This window comes from Macaca fascicularis, chromosome X (genome assembly GCF_037993035.2).
Source record: "Macaca fascicularis isolate 582-1 chromosome X, T2T-MFA8v1.1".
Classification (NCBI taxonomy): domain Eukaryota; kingdom Metazoa; phylum Chordata; class Mammalia; order Primates; family Cercopithecidae; genus Macaca; species Macaca fascicularis.
Window position 1 is genome coordinate 140,291,007 of NC_088395.1, and position 27,108 is coordinate 140,318,114.

Consider the following 27,108-nt stretch of genomic DNA (forward strand, 5'->3'; position numbering starts at 1 on the left):
ACGGTTCATTCAGAATTTGTGAAAATAAAAGTGGAAGACATTTTCAAGATCACCCTTACAGTTCAATTTTAAATGTTCAGGGAATCTTTTCTTGCTCACAAGTGAAAAACCTGAGGATAAGTCATTTAAGGAAAGTCTGTCTCTGTTCTACTTTCATCATGATATCAGTAAGGTAAATGAAGAAATCAAAATGTAAGTCTGAAAGAAGTAGCCTTTGAAAGCATCTGAATTGCACTTCCTCAGGCCAGTGGAATTTGACAGCTAATTATGAGAACTATAGATAGTACAAAACTCTGAATTTCTCAAAATGTACCAGTAATTGTCTGTGTAGAGAGAACTGGTGACACACATAATGGGAAACTCCCAGCTTCCCTTAGGAAAAGTGGTTACATGGGTGAGCGTCAGGCCTTATGCTTGGAATTATGGGGTACAGGTCTGACCGAAGCCCTCTCATTCCTGCTTTGCCTTTAGCAGACTGAGAGGAACACTGAGCCCCTCAAAGGAGAGCTCCCCACAGGAAAGAAAAGTCAGCCTAAGAGGGAGCGAAATCCATGAAGCTGAGTTGCCAGAATCCCTCCACAGGCCACCCAAGCAGCGAAGAAATTCATGGAGAGAAAGAAAGAAAAGACCCACAGCCGTGAGCAGAGCCAGCTGGGAGGGATGTTATTACTTTATTTCTGTTTTCTTAACTATGTGTGTGTGTGTGCGTGCATGTGTGTGTGTGTGCGTGCGCGTGCGTGTGTTTTGAGGAGGGGGGAGGATTGATTGCAGAAAATGTCTTGATCCACAGCACTCAAGATGGAAACTTTTGTTGATATAATTTCTCCTAACTTTCCTACACCTTCCTTCCCTTCTACTCCATTTCCCCAGTGGCTATCAAGAGCTGTATATATCTGACCACAAAACATCCAGTCAGTCAGTTCAAGTCAAAAATGCAGCCAGCCATCTGGATTGACTCAAACTCTGTCTACACACACCAATTGGCTTGGGGGTAAAAAAATGTAATTCAGTGGAACAACTGGTTATTTTTAAAACAACGAGTTGAATTCAGACAACCATCCAATTAGTTGATTTCAAAATGCCTGTTTGGCGACATCAAAAGGGTTATTTTCAAAGGGTCTTGTGTGTGCATAAACAACCTGAATGCTATTAAATTGACGAGCTATTTTAGAATCAAGGAGATAAGGCCAAGGCTGGACTCTGTTTATAAAGGGGAAACCTGGTCGGGTAGCAGTCCATCAAGCCCTCTAGAGGGTGACGCCTTCTGTGGCAAGGATGAAGTCTTTCACTTGACAGTGACATAACCATGCCCCTCTTTGCAGAGGCAAGCACCTCGGTTCTTTTTTCTTTTAATTGTTTTACTTTTTTTTTTTTTTTTTAAGACAGGGTCTCGCTCTGTTACCTAGAATGGAGTGCAGTGGCAGGATCTCGGCTCACTGAAACCTCTGCCTCCCGGGTTCAAGTGATTCTCCTGCCTCAGCCTCCTGAGTGGCTGGGATTACAGGCACCCAACATCATGCCTGGCTGATTTTTGTATTTTTAGTAGAGACGAGGTTTCACCATGTTGGCCAAGGTGGTCTTGAACTCCTGTCCTCAGGTGATCCACCCAGGTCATCCTCCCAAAGTGCTGGGGTTACAGGTGTGAGCCACCACACCCGGCCAGTTCTTTTTTAGAGAAGCCGCCTGTATGCCTTCTTCCTGGACGCCCTATGCTAGCCAGAAGGCCAAAGATCCCAACAGAGTCTATAAAGGACCAATGTGCTTGTATTACCTATTGCCGCACCACATTTCCTAATGCACACAATGATGTTAACTTGATTCTCACCTTTTATGGGTTGCAGTCTGACAACATTCAGCAAGGGAGCTTCCTCTGAGCCATTTGACCCAATTGGTAATGAGTTTGGTCAGTTTCAACTGCACAGTTATACCTCCCTGGGCTTCCTCCCCCAACCCTAAATGTGAACGTTCTTTTCTTGTGCTACATTACTAAGAAATGATTTCAGAAAAAAAAAAAAAAAAAAAAAAGTGGGGGAGAAGGTCTCCTCCTGAAGAGAATTTTATTTGCACTCCTCATGCTTTGTCATAAAGGGCATTCAGCCGTGTTAATCATATAAGAAGTTTTAGCGAAGCTCTCTTTTTCACATTAGGCTTAAAACATCACCCCTGAGGTGGTGCTGATGGCGCCCTTAGAAAAGATTTCTTTGACATCTAAGACACAAAGGACTTCAGCAAACGCGCTCAGAGTTAAATGAGTGGTGCCTAAGTGCTGACTCTCCATCCCCAGTGACAAGCATTTACTAAGTACAACTTTTGTTTCTGCGAATGTCTTACTTGGGTGTGTCTTAATCCCAAGTGTTGAGGAGGTTTTGTTTTATTGTCTGTGTGTGTGTTTTTTAAACATTTATTTTATCAGAAAGGATTTCCACAATGGAAGCATTCATTGCCATCGCTGTGGCTGAGTCTTTAGGTTTAAGACTAGTTAAGCTGCCCCAGGTAGAAGTGTTTGCACAGCTACAGAAGTATAGAATCGCAGCCCCGGAGTTGGAAGGGGCCCCCTTAAGCCCGTCCTTGCCTTCAGGCATCTAAGCCAGAGGAATAGCCACTCTTTTCTTTAAGATCTCCAAGGACAAAAACTCCACATGCAGTTATTTTATTATAAAAGTGTGAACTGTAAAACATATTTACAAGGGAATAATATTATCATCCATATTTAAATGATTTCCTTTTCAAAACATTTGCTTGCCCAATTTTTAAAAAAATTAATGAACAGTAAAGTTCTTTGAAAAAAAAAATCCTTTCAAATCCTTTCAATAGAATCATTTCTCCTCTTTTTGAAGTACTACAAGGGTCATTTCTCCCAGAAAATTCTGCCAGAAATTGCTATGTTTCTTCTAAAAAGCGGGTTTGCTTTTATCTTGCAGATACCCTGAATCAAGACACGCTTCCTTTTTTGCTTTGGCTGTTGGAAAGCCCACAGCCAAATGCGTGTCCCCTCCCTTCTAATCAATGCACAGGACCTCACCCCAGCTTCACCTGTTTGTCTTCCTTTATTTTTCCATCATCCAAATTTCTACACTTAGTTGTGCTTTTTGGCTTTCATGTTGTTTCTGGGCTTTCTGGTTTTCTGGTTTGTTTTGATGTTTGGAAGCAATATAGTGAAGCAAGAGCAGAGACTCTGGGGACTAATATACTTAACGCTTGGCTTCCTGCTCTACCCTTTCCTATCTTAACCTTTCATTTTCCTCATCTGTAAAATGGAGAAAACAATAGTAGTCATGGGGTTGTTGTGAGGGTTAAATGAGAAAATACACGTGTAGTGTCAAGCCAACAGTAAGCACTCAAGATATGTTCATTATTAATATTATAACATTGCTGCCTTAAATTATTTCAGGAGCAAGAGGTGCAAAAGAGAATATAATTATTTATTCTCCTATTTCAAATGTTCAATCTTTATCTCCCCTCTTATTTTTCCTGTTGCATGAATTGCCTTTCAAGCAAATTATTTGCTGCTGTTTCTGCACTTTAATGAAACTCCTTCTACTATGTTACAGGCTAGTGTTTCCCAAACTTACTAGATCTTAAGAATCAGCAGAAGCACTTACTAAAAATACAAATTTCAATTGGGTGCGGTGGCTCACACCTGTAATCCTAGCACTTTGGGAGGCTGAGGTGGGAGGATTGCTTAAGGCCAGTAGTTGAGACCAGCCTGGACAACATGAAACCCTGTCTCTATTTTTTAAAAAAATACAGATTTCTGGCTGGGCACGGTGGCTCACGCCTGTAATCCAAGCACTTTGGGAGGCCGAGGTGGGTGGATCACGAGGTCAAGAGATCAAGACCATCCTGGCTAACATGGTAAAACCCCGCCTCTACTAAAAATACAAAAAATTAGCCAGGCGTGGTGGCGGGTGCCTGTAGTCCCAGCTACATTGGGAGGCTGAGGCAGGAGAATGGCGTGAACCCGGGAGGCAGAGCTTGCAGTGAGCCGAGATAGCACCACTGCACTCCAGCCTGGGCCACAGTCTAAAAAAAAAAAAAAAAAAAAAAAAAAAAAAAAAAAAAAAAAAATTCTAGTCTTTTTGTTGTTGTTGAGACAGTGTCTTGGCCTTTCACCCAGGCTGGAGTGCAATAGCAGAGTCTCGGCTCACTGCAAACTCCACCCTCCTGGGTTCAAGTGTGTTCACAGGTGTGAGCCACCACGCCCAGCCCAGATTTCTAGTCTTAAACACCTAAAATTATTTTATAAGTGAATAGCTCTAGAATAGGTGTTTCTGGGACTAAAGTATTTTATACCACATTTTCTATACTTTTCTCCAAGAACGTAATCACAGACAAATTTCCATACTTGCTTCCTCTGTAGTTAGTGTTTCTTTACTATTTCAATTTTTGTTTCCTTGTTTTCCCTTCAGTAACTTTTTATGCTTTTTTTTTTTTTTTTTTTGGTTGTTCTGTTATGTCTTGTCCTGCCACTTGTGTGAGTCTGTCTTTTTCCAACTCCTGAGGCAATAGCAGGTCTTTTCCCACCGGTCACCCCAGCACTCCTTTGGGTAAAGTATTTAAGAGCTAAATTTGTTGGCCTGTTTGGGTCTATTGGGGACTGAAGGTATATCCACATTAAGAGAAACAGTTACTCAGTAACTGTTTCAACCACTTCTTCACAGAGAAAAACATCTGTGCCTTTTTAAATTTTTATTGGCCTGCTTGACAGCTCCACAACACAGTGAAGAAGGAGCCCCACCTACCACAAGGTTCTTCATCCTGCTGGGGAAGCCACACAGAGTTGAGACCAAAACGTATGGAAGGAAGGAAGGTAGAAAGGAAAGAAGGAAGGTTTTATCTGCCTTCCTTTGTTTTCTATGGATAAATGCCAAATCCCTCATACTTAAACTTTTCCCCCTTCCTTTACTTTGCCTCCCAGTTTTCTTTCGAATGAATGAGTAAATTGTTCAAATTTTCTCAATAATCTCCCTCTGTAGCTCATTCCAGTGTTTAATTACTTTGACAGAAGGAAGGGAGGAAGGAAGGGAAGAAGGAAGGAAGAATGGAAGGAAAGGAGGGAGGGAAGGGGGGAGGATGGAAAAGAAGGAAGGAAAGAAAAAGAAAAAGAGAGGAAAGAAGAACGAAAGAAAGAAAGAAAGAAAGAAAGAAAGAAAGAAAGAAAGAAAGAAAGAAAGAAAGAGAGAGAGAAAGGAGAAAAGAGAATCCTGCCTATTAAAATCCTACAATCTGCCCTGCTTTTATATTAGGACTGTTCTGGCAGTTTCCCCTTGTTACACGTGTGTTGCTAGGATAGTACAAGTATTTTCAAGATTAATTTTCTGCCAAAAGGTCTTGCCACTGAGTCATCACCATCTTCATCTTTTTAAAAAACATGAGCAAGTCTCAGCAGCATTTCATTCACGTTAGTAAACATTACCTAGGAAAAGAAAGAACAGGCCTCAAGAACATGACATCATCATTAAAAAATAAATGTTTACTGAGTCCCTACTCAGTGTGTGGCACGTGTTAGCCCTAGATATATAAAACTGTGCCTGCTTTTAGGCTCACATGCACACACATATACTCCCATGTGTTAAATCTAGAGAAGTGGTGCAGACTAGAAGGATTATTGGAATTCCAAGGAGGGAGCCATTCTGCTCCAAGGGCTGGGGTGGTCACAAAAGGTAGGGCTCCAGGCCCCAAAGAAAGGGTAGAGAGCTTGAGGGAATTAATGTGAACAAAGACCAGGAAATAGGAATGAAAATAGTTTGGGGGAAAATAATTAGTAGACCATTTGATGGGAGCAGACAGTTTGTGTGGACTGGAAGATGAGTAGGAGATAATAATGGAATGGTAGACCATAGTCTGCTTGTAGAGGGCCTTGAATGCTAGGCTAATTAGTGTAGCCTTAGCCTATAAGCAATAAGAAGCACCACTCTCCTTAGAAGACTGATAAAAGAGAGCAGACTACTCCAGCTTCAGAGTACCTTCAATCAAAAGAAGCACAGACATTGATTACAGGAACTTTTGTGAAATGTCTCAAGTGTGTATAACTATTTCCCATATTTGTAACTTTATTATCTCCATCGTATCAGTGTTATTTGGGAGGACAGCAAGAAGAGGATAGCTGGCAAGATTACATCCTACCACATAGGCCAGTCTGGAGATGAAAAGGACCCTAAGAAATGGTAAGTGGCAGTGGTTTTAAAGTAGAAAGATAGACATGAACAATCTCTGGGGCTCAGAAGGGAGAAGGGAGAAAAAAACAATCTCTGGGGCTCACAGAAGGGCTTGTCATATGTTCACAGCATGCAGTCCCACACTGGCATATTGGGGGCCAGCGTGGGACTGCAAAATGCCTTTGAGGGCTTAACTGGAAGGAATCCTAGATAGTTCCTGCCAGCCCCTTAACCTGCTGAATTTCTCCAATAGCATATCTCATGCCAGTTTAAAGGAGGAGACTTAAATGGACATTGTTAACTGAATGCACCATTTTGTGAACTCCAGAGAGTCCTGAGAGTATTCTGTAAATACCACCTTATTGAACTAAGTGGGATTAACTGGGTACCAGGTAACATTTGGGTGAGTTTGTTCAGTCTTCTAATTTGAAGTTGCTGCTTAGACAATAGTGGTTCCCCACCTTTGCACCCAAATTTGAGGCAAAAGTGAAAAAGCAAAAAAAAAAAAAAAGAAAAGAAAAAATTCAGGGAGGAGTTGATTGTGGCCTGTTAAAATAAACAGTTGATGTGGATAACCAGGCGCTACTTTCTGCTCTCCTCCAAATTAAAAAATGTCTTCAGTATTGGTGAATAAGCAATTGTCCATCCAGGATCAGTTGGAAAAGGCTTCTGCCTCCATTGATCTTCTCTTCTAGCTGAGTTGCTCTCTTCCAGTCCTAAATTTACCCCCATCCTCCTTTGCAAGTAAAGGGGTTGTTAACATTTAGCTGATGGGGCACAAAGTGATCAGAAAAGACCTTGTTGCCTCCTTTCATCAACTCTGCCCATTAGCCAAGCAGAAAAGAAACATTGGTTTCTTAATTGACTTTCATAATCACTTTCATAATCACTTTGTATGTGGTACATACTAGATACTCAGTAATTATTTGCTGAACAAAGGAATGACTGAATGCTGGGCACTATCCTAGGTCCTGGACATGCAACAGTAAAGAAGAAATAAATAGAAATAAATCTACCCCCATGGAGGTCAGAGTCTAGTGACAGAAAAGAAGGAACCGTAGGGTCCCAAGTCCTGCTAGAAACAGCACTAAGTACATGATAGGTACTCAATAGATACGTGGGGAAATGGGAGACACTGTAATATAATAATGCATATAGTTTATGTTTCTCCTTCTCAGTCTCATTGAAAAATATCATTATCCTCAAATAATTAAAAAATAGAGTTATGAGCCCATGAGTTCAAGACCAGTCTGGGCAACATAGCAAGACCTCGTCTCTAACAAAAATAAAAACAGAATTAACATATAATCCAGCCATTTCACTCATAGGTATATTACCAAAAGAATTGAAAGCAAAAACTTAAACAGATAGATATTTGTATGTCAATGTTCATAGCAGCATTAACCACAGTAGCCAGGAGGTGGAAGCAACCCAAGTGTCCATCAACAGATGAATGGAGAAACAAAATATGGTATATACATACAATGAAATATTATCCAGCCTTGAAAAGGAAGGAAATTCTGACACATGCTACAACATGGATGAACCTGGAGAACATTACGCTAAGTGAAATAAGCCAGTCACAGAAAGACAAATTCTATATGACTCCACTTGTATGAGTTATCTAGAGTAGTCAAATTCATAGAGATAGAAAGTAGAATGGGGGTTGCCAGGGACTGAGGGGAGGGAGGAATGGGGAGTTACTGTGTAATGAGTATAGTTTCAGTTTTGCAAGATGAAACAGTTTTGGACATTGGTTGCACAATAATGTGAATATACTTATCATTACTAAACCGTATACTTAGAAATGGTTGTGATGATACATTTTATGTTATGTGTATTTTGCCACAATTAGAAAATTTTTAAAGCCACTTATTAAACATTCTCTTTTTTCGAGAATTGTACAAAGATTAACAAACGCGAACCCTTTGCTGGAGTTTACATTGTAATACAGACCCTTCATGATGTGGCCAGGCATGTCAAGGCCATACAGACAAGAGAAGACAAACATTCAGCCTAGATATGGAGAGGCAGCTGAATATTTACATTACCCAACAGAGCAAAGGTGAGTGCATTTTGGGATGGACGGAGGGCAGGCTGTCCACACGGTGTGATTTGACTAAATATTGTTGGTGATTCATTTCTCAAAAATGTATCAACTCCATTGCTTGTCATATGTTCTGAAATTTTAGCTCTTTCTTTTGGTTCTTTAAGGATTAGGAACTTCCGCAATTCCTTATGAATAGACAAAGAACCCAGAAACAGACAAGATTGTTTTCTAGCTAACAGTTAGCCTCGCATTTTTTTTTTTTTATTATGGGGGTCCAAGATGAGAGAGGAAGCAGTGGGAGAAGAAAGGAGATGGGTGGGTAACAAAGATCAACTTCCCCCTTTCACACCCAAGTAGAGGAGGCTGGGGAGACAACACATATTGATGTAGCAAGTCCACACTCACAGACTTAGAGGAGCTGTCTGCCCATTAAGTAATGGAGAGTCAAGGAAAACCATTTCCAAATATTAGTACTGACCAGCCTCCAGAGGTAGTGGTCTCCATTCCTGCTGCCAGAAGTACACCAGTAGAGGCTGGGGTGGGGATAGGATGTTTCTCCCAACTTTACATTCTATGCATCTCTTAATAGAGACATCAGGGTGAACCGCCTTTACCTTACCCCATCAGTAGTCATACCTCAGTCCCTCAGGTGCCACCAACTGTGTGTGTGAGATTCTAGAGAGAAAGATCTTTGCATTCTCCATGAGGGTAAAGTTTGCTGGGCAGGATTCTTTAAATCACATCACAAATGTCTTTTCATCTTAAAGGAACAAACTGTTTCTAAGGACTTTAGCATGTTGTTTATGAGTCAGTAAATACTGCTAATAACAAATGGGTCTTATCTATTCATGAAAGCAAGTCTCTGAGTATCTCTCTTGGGAACCACTGTGAGCAGTTAGTTTGAGTTATGGTACACATAGACTTCAACTAATAAAAGGGCATGTTTTAAAACATTCCAGAATTCCAACCTGTCACTAATTCAGATTGGTCTGCCTGCCCCCACCCCCATTAGTCCAAATAGATGAGATTTTGCTGAGGCAGATTTTCAAGTAGTTTGCAAATGGTAAACACAAAGAGGGGATCTCTTTCTCTCTCTGCCTCTCTCTCTCTCTCTCTCTCTCTCTCTCTCTCTCTCTCTCTCTCTGAAACATATCACTTGACATCTTACTATTAGGATCAATTGGTGACAATTTCTCTCGATTTATTATTTACCTTGTTACTCACTACAAAGTTAGATTACAACAAGAATGGACGCTGACTTTCTTGCTTAGTGCTCAACGGCTTTGTTTTCCTTACACTGACTCTCTTTTGTTATCACGAAAGTCATTATTAGGCTAATGTAAAATTAAATTAGCTTACATTCAACATGTACAGGAAGCACAAATATTCATCAGTGGGATGGCTTAGAAGGATCCTAGAAATGAAATCAGTATCTCAAAGAGATATCAGCACACCCATGTTTGTGCAGCATTATACACAACAGCGAAAACAACCTAAGCATGCATTGAAGGATGAATGGATAAAGAAAATGTCATATATATATGAGATTGTATACATATATATGTGTGTGTGTGTATATATACATACACACACACACACAATGAAATATTATTCAGCCTTAAAAAAGGAGATCCTGCCATTTGCCACGGCATGGATGAACCTGGAGAACATTATGTCAAGTGAAATAAGCCAGACACAGAAAGACAAATATTGTATGATGGCATTTATATGTGGAATCTAAAACAGTTGAACTCATGGAAGCAGAGAATAGAACAATGATTGCCAGAGGTTGGGGGTTGGGGAAATGGGGAGATGTTGTTCAAAGGGTACAAACCTTCAGTTATAAAATGAACAAGCTCTGGGAATCTAATGTACAGCCTGGTACCTATAGTTAATAATACACTGGATTGTTTACTTGAAATTTGGTAAAAGGGCAGATTTTAAGTGTCCTCACCCTACCTCCCCACACAGAATGGCAATTACAGGTAGTGATGGATGTGTTAATTTGACTTCAGTAATCAGTACACAATGTAAATGTATATCAAATCCTCACGTTGTACACCTTGAATACATACATTTTTTTTTATTTGTCAATTAAGTTTTTTTCTAAAACTTTTTTTAAAAAGGAAGTATCCTAGAAGATGCTCTGGCCAGTCACTCTCTTGGAAACATCCCTCGGTTGCAATACCTGTTATGTGCTACTTTTGAATATTTTCCAAGATCATCAAGCTATAAGCCACATGCTAAAGAAAATATAGCTATGATCTATTTGAGGGACATGTGTAAAGAGAATATTTAAATGATAATCTAGTTTTTCAAATCAGACAAAGAGCGCTTCAGCTGTAAAGGCCTGTAGAAGTCCATCACACCGAGGGTTCCAGCTTGTGTGGAATGGTTAGTTTCTAAGGAAGATATCAAGCTAGGTTCAGAAACTATAAAAGGTCTTTGACTTCAGATAGAAAAATAGATAGATAGATAGATAGATAGATAGATAGATAGATAGATAGATAGACAGACAGTTGCATTTGCTTTCTTCATCACAGGAATTGTGACTTGCTGTTGAGAAAACATTTTGAGAGACCCAGGAATAAAAATAGAAACAGAGATGCAGCTCTGGTTTTCATTCTCATCAATAGAGAGGGAATGTCAAGGCTGTGGTAATATGAACTTCCCTGGCTTGCAGCAGGTAAGAAATGCAACTGAGAGTCTGAGGCAGTTTGGTGCTAGGAGGAAGATATTCTGAACTGGGCTTTGCAGCCCAAATACTTTCTCATCCCTCACCTCCCAGCATGCATCTCTTGAAATAAGCTTTCAAAGCTTATCAGGCAGTTTGTAAAAACAAAGGGATTCCTCTTCCAAGAAGTTTCCGGTCTGGGATGACACAGGTAGTACAGAAATGTTCCGTTGTCAAGCAACCAAATATGTACATTAACTGAGGAATAGAAGAGCATCAGCATTTTAGCTTCAAAGGCAAATTCAATGAATTTGAGATGCACAATCTTACAACTAAGACTTCAAAACGAATTTTCAAAGTACAAGTAGATAGATCTAAGTCAGTAGAAGAGGGCTCAAATAAATGCAGAATCAAAGATGCTGTGGCCAAAACAAGTGTGAGTGAATCTTAGGGAGGCACTTTTCTTATTGAAATGGTTCTTTTTATTTGTACGGTTGAAATGGGCCACCTCCTTTATGAAGCCTTTCCTGTTCCTCACTCTTTACCTGGCTACAGTGGGCTACTCCTATCTTTAGGTCTCACTATGCCCCAAACATACTCCATCATGTCACCTGTGACAATTGATTGTATCTTTTTGTTTTCATGTCTGTGTGCCCCACTAGACTTTAAGTACCTTGAGGACAGAGTCTTATTTATTTGTGTGTATGCACCCTAGCTCAATACCTGGTACATAGTAGGTGTTCAATAAACTTTCTGGAATGGATGATATCCCATGATTCCTTATGATAAAAAGAGCAACAGCTAAACAAATGTTCCTATTAGAGTTATGTTAAGCAAATTTAGGGCTCTGCAGACAAAAGAGAACTGTAAATTCCCAGCTCCTAAATCAAAGGTTGAAGGCTTGCCCCACCCTAGCCATAGCTCCTTGATATGGCTCCCGATTAATAATCTGTTACATCCTCAAAAGAGGTCATTTTAAGGTAACCCAGTAGAGCTCCCATGACCTCTTGACCTTGTTATATCGCCAAAAAGGAGCTAACTTTTGGTCAAAGGATGGCAGAGTACTTTCCTGTGATTCACGTATTACCCAGAAACCTCTGGTTTCCTGGAATTCATAATAAAAGTTCCAAATCCCCAGCAATAACGTCTCAACCCCACAATTCTTGCTAACACAGCAGAGTAACACTTGGATTCTATACCAGGCCTACTGACCTTTTGCTAATTGCAGAATAAACAGATCTCCAGTTTAGAGGGGACTTCTCCTTTTATGGGCTCCCTGCAGTGTAGGCACTGCTTGAATGGTATTTATTTCTGCCATATTTGCTTTCCAACACTTGTTCAGAGCAGGGGGCAGGTGTCTGGGAATGGAAGAAATAGAGACTGGAATAAGAGGAGAAAAGCAGGTGCCCCAACATCCTGAATGAAGTGCCCAGCTTATTCTTCATAAGAAGCTGAGGTCCTAGGAAGATGTGTGCAAATGAAATTTTATTTTAAAAAACTATCAAGTATTTCTGAGCCCTTACTCTTATGCCTAGCCCTGCCTCCACATAATTCACTGTCCAGTAGGGAAAACAGACACGTAAAAAGTGATAAGCACTGTTACAGACACAAAGGCTGGGGAAGCCCAGGGGATAGATAACTGTTCTCCACTAGCCAGTGCTAGTGATTGGCCCAGAAATGTGGCAAGGAAAGACTGCGGTAGCACCATGAAGATGCTGCCACAGGTCGTGGGGCTCCTTCTCAGTTCTGCACGTTTAGAAACTTAATTTTATGTGTTGCTGTAGGACTAATCAGACTCCAAGGGATTGACCCATGATAAATCAAAAAGATATACGTTCATATAAATGATAAACTAGGGGCTGGGCGCCATGGCTCATGCCTGTAATCCCAGCACTTTGGGAGGCAGAGACAGGCAGATCACTTGAGCCCAGAAGTTTGAGACCAGTCAAAGCAACATACTGAAACCCCGTCTCTACCAAAAACACAAAAATTAGTGAGGCCTGGTGGCACACACCTGTAGTTCAGCTACCTGAAAGGCTGAGGCGGGAAGATCGCTTGAGCCCGGGAGGTCAAGGCTGCAGTGAACCGTGATGGCACCACTGCACTCCAGCCTGGGTGACAGAGCAAGACCTTGTCTTAAATAAATAAATAAATAAATAAATAAATAAACAAACAAACTAAAAATGATTTACTATATATTTACTATATGCCAAGAGACATTCTAAGTACTTTACATGAATTATCTGACATTCATGGCAACACTGTGAGTAAAGTAGTATCATCACCTTCATTTTTTAAATAAACAGAGGCTCTGAAAGGTTATGACTTGCCCAAGCTGGTCAAGTTGGGATTCTTATATAAAGTATGTCTGATTCTAATACCAGTGTCCTTAACACCCACACTCACAGCCCCTCATTGCTTTATACTGAAAAACAGAGCTGTTGGCTACTTTGTGTATTCTTTCCCCAAGAAGGAAGATGATGGAAACTGAGTGAGATCCTGAAGATTGCTTAATGAGTGCCAAAATCAGAACAAAGAGCTCAATAAATATCATACATGAATGAATACTTTAGAGTCCTCAAACTATGCTAGCCTAGTGAATTAGACTCCTTCATCCCTTCACCATAGATCCCAAACATTAAGTTGACCAGTCAGGATACTCTTTCCCCCTCAAAACCCCAATGGTTAAGTTGAACTCTGGGTTGCTGCTTTTTCTGGCCTTAAATACACATAATTGGGCCCTGCTTGAACCCTAGTCTGTGACTAGGATCTTAAATACTATCTTTACTCAGTTTTTGCCAGCTCTTTTCTGAAAGCTGAATCCTGTTCTCCCAAAATCCTACCCCATTGCCCTAGGGTGTTCCATCTACCAGACTGGTCCTCCTAGAACTAATGATACTCAGACTTATACCTGAGTTACCTATGTCCTTTGGACCACTCCACTATCCTAATCAAAGTTCATTAATGTATTGATCTAACTAACCTTTACTGGGTACCTAGAATGTTCCAATCTCTGCGCTAGGGGCTTAGGATATAGTTTAAAAACACCAAGGTTTATCCATCAAGGTCTGGACAGGAAACAGATGGCACACTCAAACTGAGTAATCTGGGGAGCATTTCATAAAGAGCCTATTTAGAAAAGTGTGGGTAGAGTATAGGAACAAGAGATGGGGTCGCACCCTAGAGATAGTAACAGCAGGGAGCCATTACCCCTCTAGGCCTGAAGGGCCAAGAAGAGGGAACAGTATGAAGAGAGTGGCTTTATAAGAGCTGTGGTCTTCAGTAGAGGGACACAGCCACTGCCAATACTTGGCCATCAAGAAAGAGCCTGGGGAATAAACAGTCCAACTGCATTCTCTTCCTACCTACCAATCTCCATTTGGTGCCAAACATAATCAGGGGGCAGAAAGCAAGGGAGCCCATTAATGTAATCCATACAGGTCAGCCTGCAGTGGCACAGGGCAGGCTGAAGAGTGGTTCTGAATATCCAGTAACACTATGCAATGGGATGATTTACTTCCTAGCCCCAATCTGCCCCACTCATGATTCTTTCTACTTCCCCCCTCCTCCTTAACTCATACTGCCAAAGACTCAGCTTGTTATCATGCCACATGAGTCATCCCAGTCTTAAAATTAAGTGAGCTCCCCATAGATCCCATGACTAATTACTCACAAAACCAGATTACAGATCTGAACTTCTAAATCTCAATCCAAAGTGTTTTCTCCTATAGTGCCTTATTCTCTGTAAGGTGGTGAAGTGCTAGTATAAGGCTGATGATGATGATGATAGCTGTCATCTGTTGAATTCTTATGATTCGCCAGAAACTGTAGTAAGTGTTTTGCATATAATGCCTCACTCTGAGAATAGTGTGGCTTCCTCAAGTGTCTAATACTCAGGCAGGAAAAAACCTGATTTCCAGGGGTGAAGTGAGAATAAAGACCAACTTCTTAACTTAACAGATAGCAGAACATTTTTATGGGTCCCATTTCCATTCTGCCTCTGTCACCCTTGAATTGCCATGTACCAGATGCAAAGAGGATGTAGTTAACACATTCTAATAATGGGCTGTAGGAAGAGAGCTGCTTTTATGGAACGCCCTCCTGCTGCCACTTTGGCTTCTGTTGCAGAGGCTGCTGAGTGTGCTAAATGCTCTCCAAATGCCCAAGGGGCACCCTCAAGATTTGAACATGCAACCAGAGGAGCTTAATTATGGTTCCTGAGAACTAGAATGATTCCATTTACAGCCATTAAGTCCTGAAAGGCAAGGTAGGTGTTTGGGGGAAAACTCAAACTGCTCCTAAGGGTCAAAGCCGTTTCATCAGTGATTTGATATATCCATCTAGCACAGCTCCCCACAAAAATTACAGAATCTGGAAGGAACCCAGCGTCTCTACTTGCCAGACCTTCCTTGGGGAGCTGAACATAAGCAGAGTAGGCATTCCCACACATATGCAGAGCAGTTTACCTTTGTTCACCAAATGCGTACCTAACAGTATGTAATCTCCATTAGATTAGAGATTTTTGTCTGCTCCTCTCATCTCCGGTACTGCATTTCTAGTACGCAGGTGCTTGGTGTTTAGTTGGTGCTCAATAAATACTTGTTAAGTGAATAGATCAATGAAGTGGGAGGTTTCCTCTGCTGCCCAGAGACTCCGTAAAAACTCCTGATGTTATCTCTCTCTTTTTTTTTTTTTTTTTTTGATATGGAATCTCACTCAGTTGTCCAGGTTGGAGTGCAGTGGTGCGATCTTGGCTCACTGCAACCTCCACCTCCCGGGTTCAAGCGATTCTCCTGCCTCAGCCTCCTGAGTAGCTGGGATTACAGGCACGTGCCACCACGCCTGGCTAATTTTTGTATTTTTAGTAGAGGCAGGGCTTCACCATGTTGGCCAGGCTGGTCTCAAACTCCTGACCTCAGATAATCCACCCGCCTCGACCTCCCAAAGTGTTGGGATTACAGGCGTGAGCCACTGTGCCTGGCCTCCTGATGTTATCTCAATTGGATATTTCTCTGGGCCTCCAGAGGATACTGTCCTTCCATTGTCTCTCATACTAGAGTTTAGAAGTTTATCTTTCTCCTAGCATTTTTTCCAATCGTAGTTGAAATGAGTCTTTTCCTAGCATGGGTTCAGACTAAAGCTATTCAGTTAGGTAGAATAAATATCTTTAGAACACTTTTGGCCAGGCGCAGTGGCTCACGCCTGTAATCCCAGCACTTTGGGAAGCTGAGGCAGGTGGATCACCTGAGGACTGGAGTTCGAGACCAGCCTGGTCAATATGGTGAAACCCCAGCTCTACTAAAAGTACAAAAATTAGCCAGGCTTGGTGGTGGGTGCCTGTAATCCCAGCTACTTGGCAGGCTGAGGCAGGAGAATCTCTTGAACCTGAGGGACAGAGATTGCAGTGAGCCGAGATCAGGCCATTGCACTCTAGCCTAGGCAACAAGAGCGAAACTCCGAAAAATAAAAATAAAATAAAACAGAACACTTTTTAAAATGTAGAGATTTACCTCTTTGCATTTGGATATCTTAGTGTTACAGTTGAGTTTGAAAGATTCTTGGCAACGAGATAACAGGCCTAGGCCTCGCTTGACACACAGTGCCAAAGTTAATGTTAACTGTTTCTGTGAACATTAACTGTTTCGCACTAGTGAGCTTTTCATTATTCCACTGTTGCCCCAGCTCCTGACCTTAAGCAGTCTGCCTGTCTCAGCCTCCCAAAGTGCTGGTGGCATGAGCCACTGCACCCAGCAACACAGTAAATATTTTAGGCACCATCTTTTTTTTTTTTTTTTTAATATACTTCAAGTTCTAGGGTACATGTGCACAATGTGCAGGTTTGATACACAGGTATACATGTGCCATGTTGGTTTGCTGCACCCATCAACTCATCATTTACATTAGGTATTTCTCCTAATGCTAGCCCTCCCCCAGCCCCCCATCCCCCAGCAGACCCGGGTGTGTGATGTTCTCTGCCCTGTGTCCAAGTGATCTTATTGTTCAATTCCCACTTATGAGTGAGAACATGCGGTGTTTGGTTTTCTGTCCTTGTGATAGTTTGCTGAGAATGATGGTTTCCAGCTTCAACCATGTCCCTGCAAAGGACATGAACTTATCCGTTTTTATGGCTGCATAGTATTCCATGGTGTATATGTGCTACATTTTCTTAATCCAGTCTATCACTGATGGACATTTGGGTTGGTTCCAAGTCTTTGCTATTGAGGCACCATCTTAAAGGAAGACCAGTGGTGACGGTGATGACAGGCAACAAATTCTACTCTTTGGGATCTAAACAGTAATTTGTATGGGTTCTGTGGCCATTCATTTAAAAAACATTTATTGAAACACGTACCATGTGCCACATACGGGGGATACAATGGTGAATAAACTGATATCTGCTGTCAAGGAATTCAGTCTCTCCAGGGAACAGACAATAAAATAATTACAATGCTATCTAATAATTGTTATGAGAGGGCAGGCACTGAGGACCATGAGAGACAGAGGAGGGACATCTAATTTACACTGGGAGGTCAGGGAATGCTTCCCAAAAGAGGTGAGAATTTAATGGTGTTTTGAAGGGCAAGTGGGTATGAGTCTGATGAAAAAGGGGGAGAAAGGCATTCCAAACACATTTTGGGTGCATACAAGTAAAACCAGCATGATGCTTCCAAAGTAGTTAATACAGTTTATTGCTGATATTTGGGGCTGGATAATTCTTTGTTGTGGGAGGCTGTGTATTGTAGCATGTTTACCAGCAGTATCCCTGAATTCTACCCACTAAATGTCAGTAGCACCTTACTTCTCTGAGTTGTGACAACCAAAAATATCACCAGCATTGCGAGATGTTCTCTAGGAGACAAAATTGCCCCCAGTTGAGAAATAGAGCCAAAGGTATGTGTGAGAAAGTGATGAAAAACAAGGTTGGAAAGCCAGTCAGGGTCCAGGTCATGGGAGTCATGTGTGCTGTGATAAGAATTTTGGACTTTATCCTAAAGCTCACAAGGACCCCTTGAAGGATTTCAAACAAGAGGATAATGTACTCAGATGTGTGTTAGGAATATCACTCTAGCAGCAGTATAGAGTATAAGTTTGAAGGGGTTGTGTGGCAAGACTAGAAACAGGGTGCTGAGTTAGGAGACTCTTGAAATCATCTATAAAAGAAGATGAGAGGCAGTGTTAAGGCAATAGCAGTGGGAATGGAGCAAAGGAAGAAGGTTTAAGAGATATTAGGAAAAGCCAAATGCTTAGGAGTTAGTGATTTAAGGATGTTAGGGAATAAGGAAAAAAGTGTGACTCTCAGATTTGTAATTTCTTCCTTTCTTCCTTCCTTCCTTCCTTCTTTCCTTCCTTCCTTCCTTCCTTCCTTCCTTCCTTCCTTCCTTCCTTTCTTCCTTCCTTTCTTTATTTTTTTTTTTTTGACGGAGTTTCGCTTTTGTTGCCCAGGCTGGCATGCAGTGGTGCGATCTTGGCTCACTGCAACCTCCACCTCCTGGGTTCAAGCAATTCTCCTGTCTCAGCCTCCCAAGCAACTGGAACTACAGGCATGCACCACCATGCCCAGCTATTTTTTTTTTTTTTTTGTATTTTTAGTAGAGATGGGGTTTCACCATGTTGGCCAGTCTGGTTTCAAACTCCTGACCTCAGGTGATCCACCCGCCTTGGCCTTCCAAAGTGCTGGGATTACAGTCATGAGCCACCATGCCCAGCCTCTTTTTCTTTTCTCTCTCTCTTTTTTTTTTTTTTTTTTGAGACAGGGTGTCACTCTGTCACCCAGGCTGGAGTGCAAAAGTGTAATCATGGCTCCCTGCAGCCTTGAACTCCTGGGCTCAAGCAATCCTCCCACCTCAACCTCCTGAGTAGCTAGGACCGCAAGTGTACACTACTACCCCAGCTAATTTATTTAACATTTTTTTGAAAAAACTTGGGGTCTCACTATGTTGGCCAGGCTGGTCTTGAATGCCTGAGCTTGAGTGACCCTCCCACCTCAGCCTCCCAAAGTGCTGGGATTATAGACATGAGCCACTGTGCCTGGCCTCTAGTATCAATAATAGCATAAATTATGGGACCATTCACAGATAAAGAGAACATGACAAGTCTCCACAGATTTGAGGAGAACCACACATTTTATAAGGAACATGGTGAGTTTGAGCTACTATGGGACTTTCGAGTGAAAATGTCAGTAGGGAATTTTCTCTACTCGTGGGGATTAAGCAGAGGGTCATTGGAGCCAGTAGGGTAGAAAGGTATTAAACTGCTTCAGAGCCTTCTCTCGCTTTCATTCATTTAATAAGCATTTACTAGGTGCCAGCGCCTAGGCTGGGTGCAAGGGATACAAAGTAAGACAAAGCTCCTGCCTTTAAGGTTCTCACAATCCACAGAGGGAGACAGACAAGTCAATATGCAATAATGCAGTTTGACAAGTGTTATGGTGGATGTATGTACAGTGCTATGAGGACAAGAGAGGAAGGACATCTAATGGAATGAGTGTAAAGGAGAAAGGAAGGGAAAGCTTACTGGTAGGAGCAATATGACAGAGAGGTGGAGAACTACAGTGGCCCTGAGAACACCATGCAAGCCTCCAACTATGGCAGGGTTTCTCAACCTTGTCACTATTGACACTTTGGACCAGATTATTCTTGATTATTCTTTGATGTGGGGAGCTGGCCTGTGCATTGTAGGATACTGAGCGGTATCCCTGGCCTCTACTCATTGGATGCCAGGTGCCATCCTCTCCCTACTTGGGACAAGCAAAAGTGTCTCTGGCTGTTGCCAACTGTCCCCTGGGGGGACAAAATCAGCTGGTTGAGAACCACTAAATTACAGGATCATCATTGATCAAGAGCCCCAACTGCTGTGATCTGAAATTCATCACCATTTTTGTACAATGCCACACTTTCCATGGGCTATTTCTAGCCAAGGGACTGAGCACAGCAGGGACACTAAGGCAGTACTATTGTGGGGAGATGCAGAGTTTAGCTTAAGGACTTAACCTTACCAAACCTTTCTTTGACTGCATGACAGGCTAGGATGCCCCCACCCACCATTTCTTTCTTCCTCCTTCACCAAGGGTCAGACTTACATCAGTCTGATGGCTGTCTCCGCCTTCTCTGGCTCCCCCAACCATTTGCTCTCATACTGATATTTCCTTTACTGAAATCCTTGAACATTTAATTCCTTTTTGCTTTCTGCTTCTCAGAGGACCCAAACTAACATTAGAGGTTAGAATCTGAAATCAGAAACATCAGAATTTAAATCCTGGTTCCCCTTATTAGCTGTGCAGCCTTAAGCAAGTTACCATACTTCTCTAAGCCTCAGTTCACTCATATGTAAAATGAGGGTAATGGCATCCACCTTAGAAGGTTGTTATGAGCATTAAATGAACTACTGGATTTAAGATATTTAGCGTGGTGCTGGATAGCAAGTAAGAGCTCAGGAAGTTCCAACTCTTAGTAAAGGATGGATATGTGGGGAAAGAGGTGCTATGAGTAGAGTGATACCATGATACACAGGCATGATGTGAGAAATACCATAGAAAGATTGGAAGGAATGTAAAATGTTACAAACATTTTGGTATTGCTGTAACAAAGTGCAAAGCAGGAAGTGATGAGAAATCATATGAGAGGTAGGCAGGTCCCAAACTGAACAATTCCAACCACTTCAAACTTTTTTTTTCTTTTTTTTCTTTTCCTTCTTCTTTTTTTTTTTTTTTTTTTTTTTTTTTTTTTTTTTTTTTTGAGACAGAGTCTAACCCTCTGTCACCCAGGTTGGGGTGCAGTGGCGCAATCTCAGCTCATTGCAACCTCTGCCTCCTGGGTTCAAGCAATTCTCCTGCCTCAGCTTCCCGAGTAGCTGGGATTATAGGTGCCTGCCACCACACCTGGCTAATTTTTGTATTTTTGGTAGAGACGGGTTTTACCATGTTGGCCAGGCTGGTCTTGAACTTGTGACCTCAGGTGATCCACCTACCTCACCTCAGCCTCCCAAAGTGCTGGGATTACAGGTGTGAGCCACTGTGCTTGCCCCCCTTCTACCTTTGTTGAATGCAAGTTATATTATTCTATCCTTTTATCATCTCCTTTGAGCCTTCTTCAACTTCGCTACATCTGCCTTTAAGCTGAAAACCCAAACCTTCACACAAAAGCCATCCAAATTCTCTAATTCGAATGGGACTGACTAGTTTGGAGAGAGACTAACGGGCTTGTTGCTTCACAGTTCCTCCCCTCAGGATTCCAATTTATGCAGCCTTGAATGGGGATTACTTGGAGGGAAAAAGATCTAATCGCTACTTGGCCCTTGCCCTGAAAACTCTTTCATTCAATCCAAAAACATTAACAGGGACCACTTTTTTCCCTAAGGAGAGTTAATCATTACTCCAACCTCCTACTCTGTGCTCTCCCCTCCCCCCAGCACACACATGCAAGAATCATCATGCCCATGAGCATGAGAATTGAAAATCAAGCGATAATGTGACCGATGTGTGGATGTTGTGCCAGCTAAAGACCTGAATTCAAATCTCAGCTCCACCATTGAAGGGCTACGCAATCTTAGGCAAGTCAGCCTCTAGACCTCAATTTTCTGTTCTATATAATGGGGGCAAGAAATCATGCCCTGGGTGAGAAAGCATTTTGAAAACTACAAAACATTTGACCAGTTATTATTATTCAACTTGTGTCATTAAAGGAGTCTAAAACTACCTCTCTGATGCCTTTCAGAGTGTTCTCTGCACTCCCTGATACCCTTGCCCAGGCAACAGATGTGAAGCAATTGAACTGGTCTTATACATAGGCAGAGAAACAGCTGCCCAAAGCTTCTCTGAGTAAAACAAAACAAAAGAATAGGCAGGCCGGGTGCGGTGGCTCATGTCTGTAATCCCAGCACTTTGGGAGCCTGTGGTGGGCAGATCACCTGAGGTCAGGAGTTCGAGACCAGCCTGGTCAACATGGTGAAACCCCGTTTCTACTAACAATACAAAAATTAGCTGGGTGTGGTGGTGGGCGCCTGCAATCCCAGCTACTTGGGAGGCTGAGGCAGGAGAATCGCTTGAACCCAGGAGGTGAAGGTTGCAGTGAGCTGAGATCACACCATTGCACTCCAGCCTAGGCAACAGATCAAGAGCTCAAAAAAAAAAAAAAAAAAAAAAAGATAAGCAAAAAAGGGCTGGTGAAGCCAAGCTCTGAACTGGGTTTCTCATTCAGCTTTGCAAAACTTAAATTTATCTTCCTATTTCCTAAACCCACTTCTGAGGTTTAGCTACTCTATTCTTATTTCCCCTACTTTACCTGGCTTAGATGTTCACCCCTTTAGGGCTAAAATCAGTCTCTATATTTTTGTCTACTTGTTTACTGTCTGTCACCCATATTATAAATGTAAGCTCCATGAGAACAGATTTTTTTTTTTTTTGGTTTGGGTTTTTTTATTTTTGACTGTTAAATTCATTAATATATTTCCAGTACTTTTCGTCATGTATGACACGTAGCAGGCATTCAGTAAATCTCTTAATGAATGGATGGATGAATAAATGAATGCATTGGTGAACATCTATAGTGGCTTCCTTGCTTAGATTCCATCCCCCAGTCTCTCCAATCCTGTATGCACCCTCCTATCAAGCTTTACCTGGGTAGTAGGAAGAGTAAGGGGATATAGACTTTGAAAAGGTGGTGAAGGGGCATGAGCTCCACCCACAGGAGTGGAAGAGTAATAGTGAGAGGTCTTAAAATGTCTAGAACCATCTTTAAAAGTATATTAGAAGTGATAAAACATGAGTAGACTTTCCCAGTGTTTTCTGTGGAAAGCTAATCCTACAAATACTTTTCAATAAAAGGGTTCTGTGGTCAAGTAAGTTTGAGAAACACTGCATGATTAACTCCACACTCAGTGCACACAAAGATTTGCAGTGTATATTAGCATATTAAAGGCTCTGGGATGTCAGATAGTAAAGAAACTAGTTTAATTACGGAACCCTGTTATCATATAATACCTGCTGTAAATATTTTAGAAAATACTAGTCTAGGACATAACCATGATGAGAATGTTATCAGATTTCTAAAAGCTTGAAATCACTTCCCCAGATTTGTTTTTTTTTTTTTTTTTTTTTTTTTTTTAGAAATTACTTTCCTTTTGACTACTTCCTTTTAGTCATTGCCAGCAAAATCTTTAAAACAAAATAGAGCTTTAAGGGCAAAGAGCTTGAGTGCCCTGAGGGAGGTACTAAAATTGGGGTTGGGTAAAAGACTTGAGAGATGGGCTCAGGCAAAGAGAAACTCAAGGAGAAAAATCAGGTAGTGGGATCTATGAGAAAAGGAAAAAATCAAGCTTCTTATGAATCATCCTTTCAATGACTATAATCAGTCTTTTTCTTCCCACACTCCACTGAAATTGCACTCACCAATGGACTCCTTATTGCAAAACCCAATGGACATTTTTTCAGTCCTTAGCTCTCAGATGTATCTGATGCACTGTTCTCTTTTTGTTGCCCAGGCTGGAGTGCAATGGTGTGATCTTGGCTCACTGCAACCTCCACCTCCCGGGTTCAAGCAATTCTCCTGGCTCAGCCTCCCAAGCAGCTAGGATTACAGGCACCCACCACCACACCCGGCTAATTTTTGTATTTTTAGAGACGGGGTTTCACCATGTTGGCCAGGCTGGTTTTTAACTCCTGACCTCAGGTGATCCACCCGCCTCGGCCTCCCAAAGTTCTGAAATTACAGGTGTGAGCCACCGTGTCCGGCCCCCTTCCTCATTCTTGAAAAACTCTCTCATTGGGCTTCAATAAGACCATACCCTCCTGTTTTTTGTCTTACTTCTCTGGCTCCTCTAGCTCTGTCTCCTCATATCTGCCAATCCTTAAGGTGTTCACTGGGGTGTTCACTGGGTCTATGTCCTAGGCCCCATTCTCTTCTCACCTGACACATCATCCTGAACACTGTCATCTACTTCCACAGTTTCTAAATGCCATGTATAGACTGATAACTCCCCAAAATCTGTATTTATAGCATGGCCTTTTCTCTTTTTCAGATCACTATATCCAACTTTCTATTCAACATCTAGACTTGAATGTCCCATGGGTACCAACATGCCTGAAGCTGAACTCATCCTCCTTCTTTGATCTCAGAAGATATCACCATCATCAACCCAGCTGCCCAAGTGAAAATTCTGGGAGTCAACCTCTATTCCTTCTTTCTCCCACTTCACATTCAGTCAGTCATCAAGTCCTGCCAATTAATTCTCCTAAAAATTTTTAAAATCCATTCACTTCTCTCCATCCTCATTGCAAATGCCATTCTTACTTCAGGCCCCCAAGTTCAGACCAACTTACTGAACTCCCTGCCTCTAATCTTGCCACCCTCTCTCATCTCCAATTCAATTGGTCACATTGCAAAAGAATGCCATTGATTTTTTTCCACACAGATCTGATCTTATCACCTTTGTTTAAAACACTTCAAAGGCCTTCAAGAAAAAAATTAAACTCTTTAACATGGTTTTCAAGGCCCTTCATAATCAGATCTTGCTTTGACAGTTCTGTGTAATGATTAGACTTGAGCAAGACTGGCTGGGTTCGAATCTCAGCTTTAACGCTTTTAGTAGCTGTGTATCTTTGAGCAAGTTAACCTCCCTGTACTTGAGTTTTCTGATCTATAAAATGAAGTAATTACAATGCCTACCTTCCGGGGTTGTTGTTTTTTGTTTGCTTTTGTTTTTTTTCTTTATAGAGTCTCACTCTGTCACCCAGGCTGCAGTGCAGTGACTCACTCTTGACTCACTGCAACCTCCGCCTACCAGGTTCACGCGATTCTCCTGCCTTAGCCTCCCACATAGCTGGGATTACAAGCACCCACCACTATGCCTGGCTAATTTTTGTATTTTCAGTAGAGTCAGGGTTTCACCATGTTGGCCAGGCTGGTCTTGAACTCCTGACCTCAAGTGGTCCACCCACCCCGGCCTCCCAAAGTGCTGAGATTACAGGTCTGAGCCACGGCGCCCTGCCAATATTAGCTTTTAGTAGTAGTATTCTCTCTTTAACTTTATCTCTTGCTTCTCTCTCTCTGTCCCCCCCTTCTCTAGCCACATAATTTGTTTTTTTTTTAAATTTCTACAGCATGCCATATTCTCTTATTTAACTGTAAAATTCAATGGCTTTTAGTATATTTACAGAATTGTGCATTCATCACCACAATCAATTTTAGAACATTTTCATTACCCCAAAAAGAAGCCTCACACCCCTTAGCCTTAGGCAACCATTAATCTACTTTCTGTCTCCAAGGATTTGCCTATTCTGGACTTTTCATATACCTGGAATCATACAATATGTGGTCTTTTGTGTCTGACTTCCCTTCACTTGGCATAATGTTTTCAAGGTTTATCCATGTTGTAGCATGGATCAGTGCTTCATCCTTTTTATGGCCGCACCACGTTCTCTTTCATCGCCCAGCCTTTGTACAGGGAATCCTTCTGTCAGTAATCCATCCCTTTTCTCCACCCCCTACTCACATGATTAAGTCTCATTCAAACTTCAGCCCTGTAGTTTAGATGGAATGACAAGACTTCCTCCTGGAAGCCTTTGATGATCACCTTCTCCCATCCCTCCCCACCTAGAACTGTTTAAGTAAGCTTTCTAGGTGCTCCCCCCAGTATCCTGTATGTCCCCTATTGCTTATTTATTTATCTGTCTTTCTCCTCAACTGCTGGCTGAACAACAACTGCAGCCATATTTATATACTGCTCATATCCAGTACCTAGCAGAGGATGTGGCAACCACTAGGCACTCAATTACTTTGCTGAATTATGAAACAGGAACAGAAGGAGCAGGGCCAGCACAGAAAAGAGGAGGCTCAATTGGTAGCAGGCCAATGGAGGTTTTCTGCTGTGCTACCAGACTAAACTTTCTAAAACACTGCTTTCTTCAAGCCATATGTCTTCAAGCGAGATGCTGGGCCTGTTTCTCCTCTAAAAAATGAAGGATCCACCTGAATAATCCCTATAATCCCTTTTCAGCCCCAACACTGATTACTTACAAGTATATGTTTAATTAGTCCCATAATTATGAAGGAGAGTCAAAAGGATGCCAAGTGCATTGAAATACATTTCTCTCAAATTAATGCATAATAACTGTGTACAAAATAGGACTTTTTTCCCTTAAAGTATTAGCAATGTGGACTAGCTGGGGTCAAATAAACAAAAAAATATGATGTCTTACATGACAATAGTAAAGGAATACAGTTTCCATCAACTAGAAGTTTTTGAATCCTCTTTTAATCAGTTCAATCTTGACACTTGATTGAAATATTAGCAGTAGGTGCCTCTTCATTTATCAGTTTTTAAAGGCCTGAATTAATTTCCCTACACTGGACTGTCTTTGTAAGATGGAACGGAAAGTAGGAGGCACCATTCCCTCTCAGAGTAGCACTTTCCAGCTCTAGATCTGGACTGCTCTCCATTAGAGAAGCCGGAACCAAAGATAGGCAGAAGCAAAAAAAAAAAAAAAAGAATCTCAATATACTCTATGTATACCACTCTAGGGATTCAGTAACAGTAACTCCCATTTATCAAACACTGTATTGACCCTTTATATCATCTCATATAATGTTCCTAACAATTCCATGGGGTATTATTATTTTCATTTTATAAATAAGGAAAGTGAGCCACAGAGAGATTGAGCAATCACCCACGGTCATGTGACTAGTAAATAGTAGAGCCAGGATTTAAACCAGTCAGGTCTGAATACAGAGGTGAAGCCTATATTGGTACAGTATACATGCCTCCCATTATTTAACAATTATTCACTTATATATATTTCTCTCCCGCTGTTCTATGAACTCCTTTTGGGTTTGTGCCACCAGCACCTAGCCTAATGCTTGGCACATTGATTCATTCGTCCCTTCAAAACAGATTTATCCAATGTATACCATGTGCTAACCACTGGTTGTGAGCACCTGGGCATACAGCAGTGAACAAGGCAGTTAAGATTCCCTGGCCTAGTAAAGCTTACAACTAGGTGAAAGAGACAGACAAGGCCAGGTGCAGTAGCTCATGCCTATAATCCTAACACTTTGGGAGGCCGAGATGGGGTGATTGCTTGCAGTCAGGAGTTCCAGACCAGCCTTGGGAGCATGGTGAAACCCTGTCTCTACAAAAAGTACAAAAATTAGCCAGGTGCGGTGGCTCACACCTGTGGTCTCAGCTACTTGGGAAGTTGAGGTAGGAGGATTGCTTGAGTCTCGGAGTTAAAG

General features: G+C 41.7%; 1 long non-coding RNA gene across 3 annotated transcripts; it reads left to right on the forward strand.

Moving 5' to 3' along the window:
* The first annotated feature begins 314 nt into the window (after positions 1-314).
* Positions 315-24,540, forward strand: LOC123571308 (uncharacterized). Of its 3 annotated transcripts, none has more exons than XR_010584157.2 (4): positions 315-637; positions 6,075-6,167; positions 8,056-8,223; positions 23,897-24,540. It is a non-coding gene; the product is annotated as an uncharacterized lncRNA (long non-coding RNA). The 3 variants fall into 3 exon arrangements; XR_006695469.3 differs by lacking the exon at positions 315-637 and adding an exon at positions 4,045-4,810; XR_006695468.3 differs by lacking the exon at positions 315-637 and adding an exon at positions 4,839-5,663.
* The last annotated feature ends 2,568 nt before the right edge of the window (positions 24,541-27,108 follow it).